This window comes from Marmota marmota, unplaced genomic scaffold, assembly GCF_001458135.2.
Source record: "Marmota marmota marmota unplaced genomic scaffold, marMar, whole genome shotgun sequence".
NCBI lineage: Eukaryota > Metazoa > Chordata > Mammalia > Rodentia > Sciuridae > Marmota > Marmota marmota.
In genome coordinates, this window is record NW_026000249.1 from 34,067,956 (window position 1) to 34,079,500 (window position 11,545).

Consider the following 11,545-nt stretch of genomic DNA (forward strand, 5'->3'; position numbering starts at 1 on the left):
CAAATTGATAAAACTGCAAGGAGAAAAAAGTAAATTAACAATTACAGTAAGAGATTTATATAAGCTCCTCTTAATAATTAATAAAACAAGTAGTCAATCAATATCGGCAAGGACATAGTAGACCTGAACAACACTACTAACCAACTTAATTCCATTGACATTTATGGAACATATTGTTCAACAGCAACAGAATACACATTTTTTCAAGTGCACACAGAACTCTTACTGATACATCATATTCTGGCCATCCATAAATTTCAGGCCTGTCATGGTGGCACAGCCTGTAATCCTAAGGACTCGGGAGGCTGAGATAGGAGGATTGCAGATTTGAGGCCAGCCCCAGCAACTTACCCTAAGCAACTTAGCAAGACCTTGTCTGGAAATAGAAAATAAACGGGGTTGGGGATGTGGCTCAGTGATTGAGTGCCCCTGGGTTCAACTCCTGGTACAAAAAAAAAAAAAGTTTCGATAAATAAAAATGAATTCAAGTGAAAGAAAAAAATGTTCTCTAACAACACAGGGATCAAATTTAAAATCAGGGCTCAGGGATGTGTGTATCTCAGAAGTAGAGCACTTGCTTAGCATATGTGAGGCCCCAGGTTCCATTCCCAGCACTGCAAAAAAAAAAAAAAATCAGTAACAGAAAGACCCTTGTAAAATCCCCAAATATTTGGAAACTAAATAACACACTTTAAAAAATTCATTGGTCCAAGAAATCAAAAGGGAAACTAGAAGGCATCCTGAAATGGATGAAACTGAAAGTATATCAAAATTTCTGAAATAACTGCAAAAGCAGGACTTACAGGGGAGTTTACAGCACAAAATGGTTATGTTAGGAAAAAAAAGGAAAGGCTTCAAATCAATACCCTCAGATTTCACCTTCAGAAACTAGAAAACAAAGATCAGATTAAAGCCAAGGTACACAAAAGAGAGGAAATGTCAAGATCAGGGCAGAAACCAATGAAATAGAAAACAGAATAAATGAAAAAAAAAAAACCAATAAAGCCCAAAGCAGATTCTTTGGGTAGATAAAATTTATGTCTAGCCAAACTTATCATGAAAAAGTACTAAGACACAAATTATCAACATAAAAACTGAGAGGTGACAGATCTACAGATATTAAAAAGGATATGGAGATATATATCTGGGAATTGAACCCAGATGTGCTCTACCACCGAGCTAAAACTCTAGCCCTTTTTATTTATTTATTTTATTATTTTTTTTTTACTTTGAGACAGGGTCTCACTAAGTTGTTTAGGGTCTAGCTAAATTCTTGAGGTTGACCTCAAACCTGAATTCCTCCTTCTTCGGCCTCTTGAGTCATTAGGATTACAGGCATGAGCCATCCACACCTGGTAAAATGGGCATATTTTGAACAACTCTTTGCAAATAAATTCCACAACATATATGAAATTGGAACAATTTACCAAAGCTCATTCAAGAAGAAATAGGGCTGGGGATATAGCTCAGTGACAGAGCACTTGCCTAGCATGTGTGAAGCCCTGGGTTCCATTCCCAGGGCTGCAGAAAAAAAAAAAAAAAAACAAAAAACAAGGAGAAGAAGGAGACATAGATAACTTGAATAGTCCTATATCTGTTAAAGAAATTGCAGCTACAGTTAAAAACCTCTCTCCCACCACTGAAAAAAAGAAAACTTCCAGGCTCAGATAGCATAATTGGTAAATTAGAAAATTTAAGGAAGAAATAACTATTCTATTTGAAGATGAGGGACTACTTATAAAGTCATTACATGAGGCCAGCATTAACTTGATGCCAAAATCGGATTTCTCATGTACATTGATACAAAAATTCAGCAAATCTAATCTAGTGATATATTAAAAAAGATATACATCATGACTAAGTGGGATTTAATCCAGGATTTCTAGGCTGACATAACACTTCAAAATGAATCATTGTAGTTCAGAGTATTGACTAACTGAAGAATAAAAACCATATGATCATCTCAATAGATGCAGAAAAAGCATGTGACAAAAATCAAATATTCTTTTTTTTAAGAGAGAGTGGGAGAGAGAAAGAGAGAGAGAGAATTTTTTAATATTTATTTTTTAGTTCTCGGCAGACACAACAGCTTTGTTTGTATGTGATGCTGAGGATCGAACCCGGGCCGCACGCATGCCAGGCAAGCGAGCTACCGGTTGAGCCACATCCCCAGCCCCTCAAATATTCTTTTCTTTTTCTTTTTTTTTTTTGTCCTAGGATTGAACCCAGAGGTGCTCTACCACTGAGCTACATCCCCATTCCATCTACATTCCTTTGGTTTTGTGTGTGTGTGTGTGTGTGTGTGTGTGTCTTCTTGTTGTGTTTTTTGTTTTGTTTTGATTTGATTTTGAGACAGGGTCTCACCAAGTTATTGAGAGTTTCTCTAAATTGCTGAGGCTGGCCTTGAACTTGTGAGCCTCTTGCCCTAACTTACCAAGTTGCTTGTATTATAGGAGTGCACCACCATAGCAGGCTTTTTTTTTAAATAAAAACTCTCAAATGATAGGCACAGTGGCACATATCTGTAATCCCAGCAATTTTGAAGCCTGAGGAAGGATTGCAAGTTTGAGGCCAGCGTGAGCAATTTAGCAAGATCCCATCTCAAAATAAAATAAAACAAGATGGAGTGTATCTCAGTGGTAGAGCATCCCTGAATTCAATTCCCAGTAACACAAAACAAACAAAAACCTCTCAGTCAACTAAGGACTTCCTCAATGAAATAAAAGGTGTGTACAAAAATACTGCATCTAAAATAATGAGGTAAAAAAGTTAAAGCTTTCCTCATAAAATCAGGAATACAATAGAAATAGCTACTTTTGCAGGGTGCAATGACAGATGCCTATTTTCCCAGCAGCTCAGGAGGCTGAGGCAAGGGGATCACAAGTTTGAGGTCAGCCTCAGCAGTTTAGTGAGGCCCTAAGCAACTTAGTGAGACCCTGTCTCAAAATAAAAAAAATAAAAGAGGCTGGCAACGTAACTCAGTGGTAAAACATCTCTGAGCTCAACCCCCAGTACCCCTGCAAATCAACTCTTCTCTCTTCCATATTATACTGGAAGTTCTAACTAATTTTATCAATGAGTTCTATCAAGTATTTAAAAGGAAAAAAACACCAATCCTACACAAACTTTTCCAGAAAGGATATCACAGACCTTAGATAGCACAAATAGTATGAGGAATTATTGTGTTAGAAACAATTTTACATAAAGGAATGCCTATACTCCTTCTCTCCGCAGTTTCAATTTATCAGCTTCTGAATGTGCATCTCAGACCTTTCTGCAGAGCCCTAGACACACAAATCTAAATGCCTACTGAACATTACTAATGGCTTATGAATATGTATGTGTGTGTATGTGTGTGTGTGTGTTCAGAACATATATTTTTTCTGTCTGTGGGGGTTCCATGAGAACAAGGTCTTTGTCCTACCTTGTTCACAAGTGTATATGTGTTTGAGGTACATGGTAGGTGCCGAAGCTTGGCATCATGGGGTTTACCCGTAATCCCAGCTACTGGGGAGGCTGAGGCAGGAGGATCAAAAGTTCAAGGCCAGCCTCAGCAACTTAGAGAGACGCTCAACAACTTAGGAGATCCTATCTCAAAATAAAAAAATAAAAAGCTGGGAATATAGCTAATGGTAGAACAACCCTGGGTTCAATCCCCAGTATCAAAACACACAGACATGTACACACACACACACACACACACACACACACACACACATAGTAAGTGCCTGAAGATTTTCTTTCTTTTTTCTCTCCAGTACTGGGGATTGAACTCAGGGCTTCATGCATACTAGATAAATGCTCTTCCACTGTCTGCATCCCTGGCCCTTCTTAAACTTTAATTTTGAAGCCAGGTGTGGTGGCACATACCTGTAATCCCAGCAGCTCTGGAGGCTGGGGCAGGAGGATCACAAGTTCAAGGTCAGCCTCAGCAACTTAGTGAGACTCTGTCTCAAAATAAAAAATAAAAAGGGGGATGGGGTTGTGGCTCAGCGATCGAGTACTCGCCTAGCATGTGCGAGATGCTGGGTTCAATCCTTAGCACCACATAAAAATAAATAAATAAAAATAAAGGTATTGTGTCCAACTGCAACAAAAAAAATTTAAAAATAAATAAATAAAAAATAAAAAGGGTTGGGGATGTAGCTCAGTGGTAAAGCACCCCAGGGTTCAATCCCTGGTACCAAATAAACAAATAAAATTTTATTTTTAGACAGAATCATGCAAAATTGCCCATGCTGGCCTTGAACTTGAGATCCTCCTGACAGTCTCTGGGTAACACATGCATCATAGTACCCGGCTAAGAGTTTACTTCTTATTTGAAAAATACCTTCCCACAAAGAAAATAGTAAGCCTAGAAGCTTCACAGTCAAGTTCTACAAAACAGGGCTAGGGATATAGCTCAGTTAGTAGAGTGCTCACCTTGCATGCACAAGGCCCTGGGTTCTAACCCCCAGCACCCTACACACACACAAAAAAAAGTTTCTACAAAACATTCAAGGAACATATAACTTAATATCTTATCAATTCTTACAGAGGATTGAAAAGAGGTTGGTTAAATCCCTAATTCATTTTATGAATATAGTGTATTCATTTCCTAGGGCTGCTATCTAACAGAGTGCCACAACTTGGAGGCTTAAAAATAATTTTAAAATTTGAAAAAATAAACTCACACACACACACAACAGAAATTTCTTCTCTCTCATGATTCTGGACGATAGTAGTCTGAATTCAAGCAGTCAGCAGGGATGAGCTCCCTCTGAAACCTTTAGGGGTTTCCTTCCATCCTCCTTGCCTCTTCCTAACTTCTAATAGTTAGCTGGTAATCTTTGGTGTACCTTGGCTTGCAGGTGTATAACTCCATTCTCTGCTTTTTGGTTGTTTGTTTGTTTTGTTTTGTTGTTTTGCTGGTACTAGGATTGAACTCAGGGGTGCTTTTCCACTGAGCCACATCCCCAGCCCTTTTTATTTATCTATTTTGAAACAAGGTCTCAGGGTCTCATTAAGTTGCTTAGGGCCTCCCTTGCTGAATTGCTGAGGCTGGCCTCAAATTTTTTTTTTTTTTGTTTTTTGGTACTGAGGATTGAAACCAGGAGCATTTTACCACAGAGCTACATCTTCAGCCCTTTTTATTTTTATTATTTTATTTTGAGACAGGGTCTTTCTAAATTGCGTAAGGCCTCATTAAGTTGCTGAGGCTGACTTTGAACTTGCTATCCTCCTGCCTCAGCCTTCCGAGCCACTGAGATTACAGACATGTGCCACCATGCCTAGCCAATCTCTGCATTTTTAAGGACTCAACAATATCAGATACCTGCCAATGGTAGGCAGCACAGAATGTCTGTCCAACACTTTGACTCTTGACCCATGGTTGTGTGGCCTTTGTAGCAAAAGGCACATCACTGTCACACTGCAAATGATCTGCGAGGAAAAAGTGGAGTCATTGTGTGGGGGAGATGGGAGAGAACCATGATGGTAGATGCATTGCCGTATTCGGGAGACAATGGTAGTGATGTGCTGCACAGACTCCATCAGCTGCTTGATTCCAGACAACATGGGTGACCCAGACTGACCTCAACCACTGTCTCCATCACTCATCTCCCACAGACCCCCATCGTTGTCCCCAGAACTCCCCATCAACCACCACAGAGACCCTTTCTCAGAAACAAGTCCCCTCCAACATGGCATGGTAGTGCACACCTGTAATCCCAGCTGCTGGAGAGGCTGAGACCAGAGGATTGCAAGTTCAAGGCCAGCCTCAGAAACTTGGTGAGACCCTATCTCATAATAAAAAGGGGTGGGACATAACTCAGAGGTAGAGTGCCCCTGGGTTCAATCCAAAGGAAGAAAGAGCCCCTCTCTCTCACAGATTCGCAGGCCAGGCAACCTCATATCAAATTCCATTCCTATGTCAACTGCCACCCCTAAGACTCTCTTTCCAGGGGCTACTGAATAGGAAGCCACGTTTCCATACAACATAGGAAAGCCAAACTAATTCTAAAGCTGTGATTTTTAAACAGATAAGGGGGCGGGGCTACCGATGGAATTAGGGTTTCTTAAAGCAAAACAAGAGTCAGTTAAGGTTTTGTTTTGTTTTTGGAACTGAGGTTTTAACCCAGGGGCAATTTACCACTCCCCTTCATCCTCAGGCCTTTTTATTTTGAGTCAGGGTCTCACTAAATTGCTGAGGATCAAACCCCGTTTTTTCTTCCGTCAGTCGCCCCACACCCACCTCAAGCAGACCTGCTTATTGGATGACGAGTGAGTTAGTCAAAACAAGAACCTACCCTTTACTGCCAAAAGACACGTGCTACCCAAGGGATCCTGACTCGGAGGTTCTCACTGAATGCAAAGACTCTCTCAAGCTCCGATCCCCACCCACTTCGCGCAAAAGAGCAGCGGGTGCAAACCCGGGGCTCACTGCTCAGCCACTTTGTCAATCAGCCCTCATCCTTTAGCTCAGCACACACTGGCACCTCGAAGCAGTCTCTGGGTTCTTGATTGGTCCGCCTGGCAGTCTTTAAAGAGTGTCAAAGCTCCTCCAAAGGACAGGGGACAAAACTAAGTGCTGTCTCTGGCCCACAGATACCTATCACCACTGGCTCCGCCTCTATTGGCACGGATGGGCGGGTCTGGAAAATAGTCCCTGAGCCTATCCCAGTTTTTCTCTGCTGGTGTTTTGTTTTGTTTTGTTTTGGGAACGGAGGTTTTAACCCAGGGGCAATTTACCGCTCAGCTACATCCTCAGCCCTTTTTATTTTGAGACAGGGACTCCCTAAATTGCTAAGGATGAAGCCAGCAAGTTCAAGGCCAGTCTCAGCAACTTAGTGAGGCCCTAAGCAATTTAGTGAGACCCTGTCTAAAAAATAAAAAGGGCTGGGGATGAGCATCCTCCTGTCTCAGCCTCCTGAGCCGCTGAGATTACTGGCGTGTGCCACTCTGCCTGGCTCTTTGCTGGTCCTTTAAGGTGTGTTTTTCCGTGGCCAATGTCACCGGAGGAAGGAAGGCAGCCCAGCAGCGTTGGTTTTTGTGATGTAAATGGCAGCGGGGCCCAGAGTCTCAATGCAGCCACAGTATGTAAAAACAAAAATCTGGGGACGAAAATCAAAGGGAGATCTGCAGAGGAAAGGGACTAGCAGGTGGGAGGAGGAGCAGGAGGGGGGGAAGTGCTGGGGAGTGATGTGAGCCAAATTATATTGTTAAATTGTGTGCAAGTACGAATATGTAACAACAAATCCTATCATTATGTGCAACTATAATGCACCAATAAAAAATGTGGGAAAAATCTGGGGATGGGGCCAAAACACTTTAGGATTAACTCGATGTGCTGCTGTTATGGTTTCTTCTGTAGCATTTAGGTATTGGCTTTCATCCAAACTGCCAGGGTTGAAACCCTGTATGGGAAATGATGAAGGCTTGTGTCTGAAACTGTTTTATAATACATTTAAATTTGATGAATCAAAGCCTTTTAGAGGCCAGGTGTGGTGGCATAAACCTGTAATCCCAGCATTTGTGAGGCTGAAGCAGGACGATGGTATGTTCGAGGCCGTCCTCAGCAGTTTAGCAAGGCCCTTGGCAATTTAGCGAGACCGTGGCTTCAAATGAAAAATAAAAGGAACTGGGAGCAGGGCACACCTGTAATCCCAGCAACTCGGGAGGCAGAAGCAAGAGGATCACTCAGGAGATCAAAGCCAGCCTCAGCAAAAGTGAGGTGCTAAGCAACTCAATGAGACCCTGTCTCTAAATAAAATGCAAATAGGGCTGGGGATGTGGCTCAGTGGTTGAGTGCCCCTGAGTTCAATCCCCGGTAAACCCCCACCCAAGAAAAAAAAAACTGGGGATGTGGCTTAGAGGTTAAGCATCCCTGGGTTGAATGCCCAGTATCAAAAATAAGTAAATAAATAAATAGATAAATAAATAAAAATAAACAACCTTTATTGGGTTAGATCCCAAACTGACTTCTTTGAATTCATTTTTTCAAAATGAAAGCTTCCCCCCAAAAGAGGCCACGTTCATAAGGCAAGTAGAATTTTTGGGGGGAAGAAAGCATTCTGGGTGAGGACAATGGTGGCCCCTGAGGTCACTATGACTTCAGATTTTTAACGGAAACAAAGGCTGGGAAGTGACCACAGACCCAGTGTTTAACATTTAGGTGGAACCTATTGGAATCCTAGTTTGGAAACGTGAGAATGTTGTTGCACTTTTGTTTTTAATAGTTTGGCCTCTTCATTTTTATTTATTTTATGTTCACTTAGTTTTTAATCTTATAATTTTAGTTTTGCTATTTTATTTTCAAGTTTTATTATTTGTAAAAATTTTATAAGTTTTAAAAATTTTATTGCTGCTGTTTTTTTAAATTAAAATTCCAAGAAAATGCGTTTATGCCTCTGTTAACAGGTCTAAGGGCATATATTTATAATACTTCGGAGCCATTGATATAGAGTATTTATACATATTCATTAATTCATTCCAAAAACTCTGTTATATGTACTCCAATAATATGAAGGTCTTGTAGGAGATATCTTATTAACACTAGTAATTACTAATTATTAATAAGCTTAATTATTAATAAGCTTACTAATTATTAATAAACAGTTAATAGCTGGATGTGGTGGCACGTGCCTGTAATCCCAGCAACTAGGGAAGCTGAGTCAGGATGACCAAAAGTTCTCTGAGACTAGCCTGGGCAATATAGACAGACCCTGTCTCAAAATAAAATAAAGCAGGCTGAGGATGTAGCTCATTGGTAGAGCACTTGCCTAGCTTGTGGGAGACCCTGGGTTCAATCCCCACTACCACAGATAATAATAATAAAAGTTAACGAAAATAAAATAGAAACTCTGATAAGAAATGCAATTAAGTGCTGTATTATTTAGTGTTGATGTGTGCTAGTAGGATTCAGTATGCATTGCATAGAAATGTGATTGTCTCTTTTTCTCCTAGCTGGTTTATGTGAAAAATGTGGGCAGTTTTTTTTAAAGAGGCTTTAATGTCTGAATAACATTTTGTGTGTATGCATATGCATACGCTCTCACGCTGGGGATCAAACCCAGGGCCTTGTGCTAATCACTAAGCTCTCACTGAGCTACAACCCCAGCCCTTGACTAACACTTATTGACTGCTTGTTTATCCTAGGAACAATTCTAAATACCTTTAGATGTTACCTCATCTAATCCTTACAAATAGGCACATTTATTATCCCCATACTACAGATGCAGAAACATCTGTAAGTGATAGAGCTGAAATCTGAACCAAAGCCGTCTGTCTCTCTCTCTCTGTTTATCTCTGTGTGTTTCTCTCTTCTCTCTCTCTCTCTCTCTCTCTCTCTCTCTCTCGCGGTTTGAACCCAGGGCCTCTTTACCACTGAGCCACATCCCTAGCCCTTTTTATTTTTTTTTATTTTTGAAAAAGGGTTTCCCAATATTGCTTAGGGCCTCACTAAATTTCTGAGGATCAAACTTGTGTTCCTCCTACCTCAGCTTCCAGAGTCACTGGGATTATTGGAGTGCCACTATACCTGATGAACCAAAGCAGTCTTGAAGGCTTCGCTAGAATAGTGCATTGTTCTTCCCTGTAAAATGAGCACAATAATGTGTGTAAAATGATTAGGATATATAGTCAACTCTAATTTGTGTCAACATTTATTAGTATTATAGTCTGCTGAAGGCTCTAAACCATCCCCATGGATTAGGTACTAACATGACCCCCTCCCCTTGTCTACAAGAGGAAACAGGTTCTGAGAGAAATGACTTTTCCAAGGCCACTCAGTTGGTACACAGTCTAGCTGTGCTCAAGCTGTGGTCACTTTTCTGCTATAAACTCTTCGGTTCCACATTTCTCTCTGGATAAAGTCTTGACTTTTCCAAGCTTGTGATTCCTAAAATTTCAGTATATTTCCAAAAACAAAGAAACAAATAAACAAACAAAAAAAACCCACAAACATAAAAGAAAAAAGAAAAAAAAAAGTTTGGCCAGGCACTGTGGGCAGGCATATAAGTCCCAACTACTCTGGAGGCTGAGGCAAAAGGATCACAAGTTCAAGGCCAGCCTGGCCAATTTAAAGAGACTCTGCCTCAAAAAACAAAAACAACCTTAAACACACACACACACACACACACACACACACACACACCAGTTCCTGCTTTATCCTAATGAGTTCTTTTATGGTTTCCTTCCTCTCTCCCTCCCTATCTTCCTTCTTTTCTTCCCCTTTTCTTCTTCTCTCTCTTTAAAAGAACATAAGCATGCATGAGGCCCTGAGTCCAGTTCCCAGTAGAACAGTAAATACATAAATAAATAATAATAAAATAAGGTAGAGCTAGGGATGTAGCTCAGTGGTAGAACACTTGTCTATCATGTACAAGGCCCCCCCCTTTTTTTTTACTTTGAGACAAGGTCTCACTAAATTGGTAAGGCTGCCTTCAAAGTTGTGATTTGCCTACCTGAGCTTCCCCAGTTTCTGGGCATGCACCATCACACTGGCCCAAAATTTTATTTTTTAAGGGCACTTATTTTTTAAAAAAACTTGCATGATCACTCATTAATATTAATGAGAATTAATTCACCTGGTCAATATTTACAAACAGCTAATCTGTGTGAGACAATGTTGTAAATACTCATTAATCCTCTCAAAATCCTTATGAGGTCCAGGTGCGATGGTATATACCTGGGTGGGGGTGGGCAAGGCAGGAGGATTGCAAGTTTGAGACCAGCCTCTGCAACTTAGTGAGACCCTGTCTCAAAATCTAAATAAATAGACAGGCGCAGAGGCACATGCCTGTAATCCCAGCAGTTTGGGAGATTGAGACAGGGGATGGCAAGTTCAAAGCCAGCCTTAGCAACAGTGAGGCACTAAGCAACTCAGTGAGACCCTGTCTCTAAATAAAAAATACAAAATAGGGCTAGGGATGTGGCTCAGTGGTTGAGTGTCCCTGAGTTCAATCCCCAGTACCCTCCCCCAAAAATCTAAATAAATAACTAACAAGGTCAAGTGATATAGCTCAGTGGTAAAGTGCCTTGGGTTCAACTCGCACTACATATGTATTCTTATGAGTTAGTTAATATCATTAGCCCTTTTACAGAAGAAAGCAAGGGCATAAAGGCATACATTTGGTATGGAGGGGGTTTGGATTTTTGCCCTGACAGTCTTGGCTGCCAGTGCTGTGCTCCTAACCATTAGGTTTATCTATCTTGAGAACTTAGCTCTTGTTCAAAGAGCTCTCTTTGGATTGGGGTGTAGCTCAGTGGTAGGGTGCTTGCCCAATATGCACAAAGCCCTGGTTTCAATCCCTAGCACTGGAAAAAAAAAGAAAAGCCAGGCACAGTGGCACATGCCTGTAATCCCAGCAGCTCGGGAGGCTGAGGTAGGAGGATCACAAGTTCAAAGCCAGCCTCAACAATGGTGAAGTGCTAAGCAACTCAGTGAGACCCTGTCTCTAAATAAAATACAACATAGGGCTGAGGGTGTGACTCAGTGGTTGAGTACTCCTGAGTTCAATCTCCTACAAAACAACAACAACAACCAAAAAAAAAAAAAAAAAAAAAA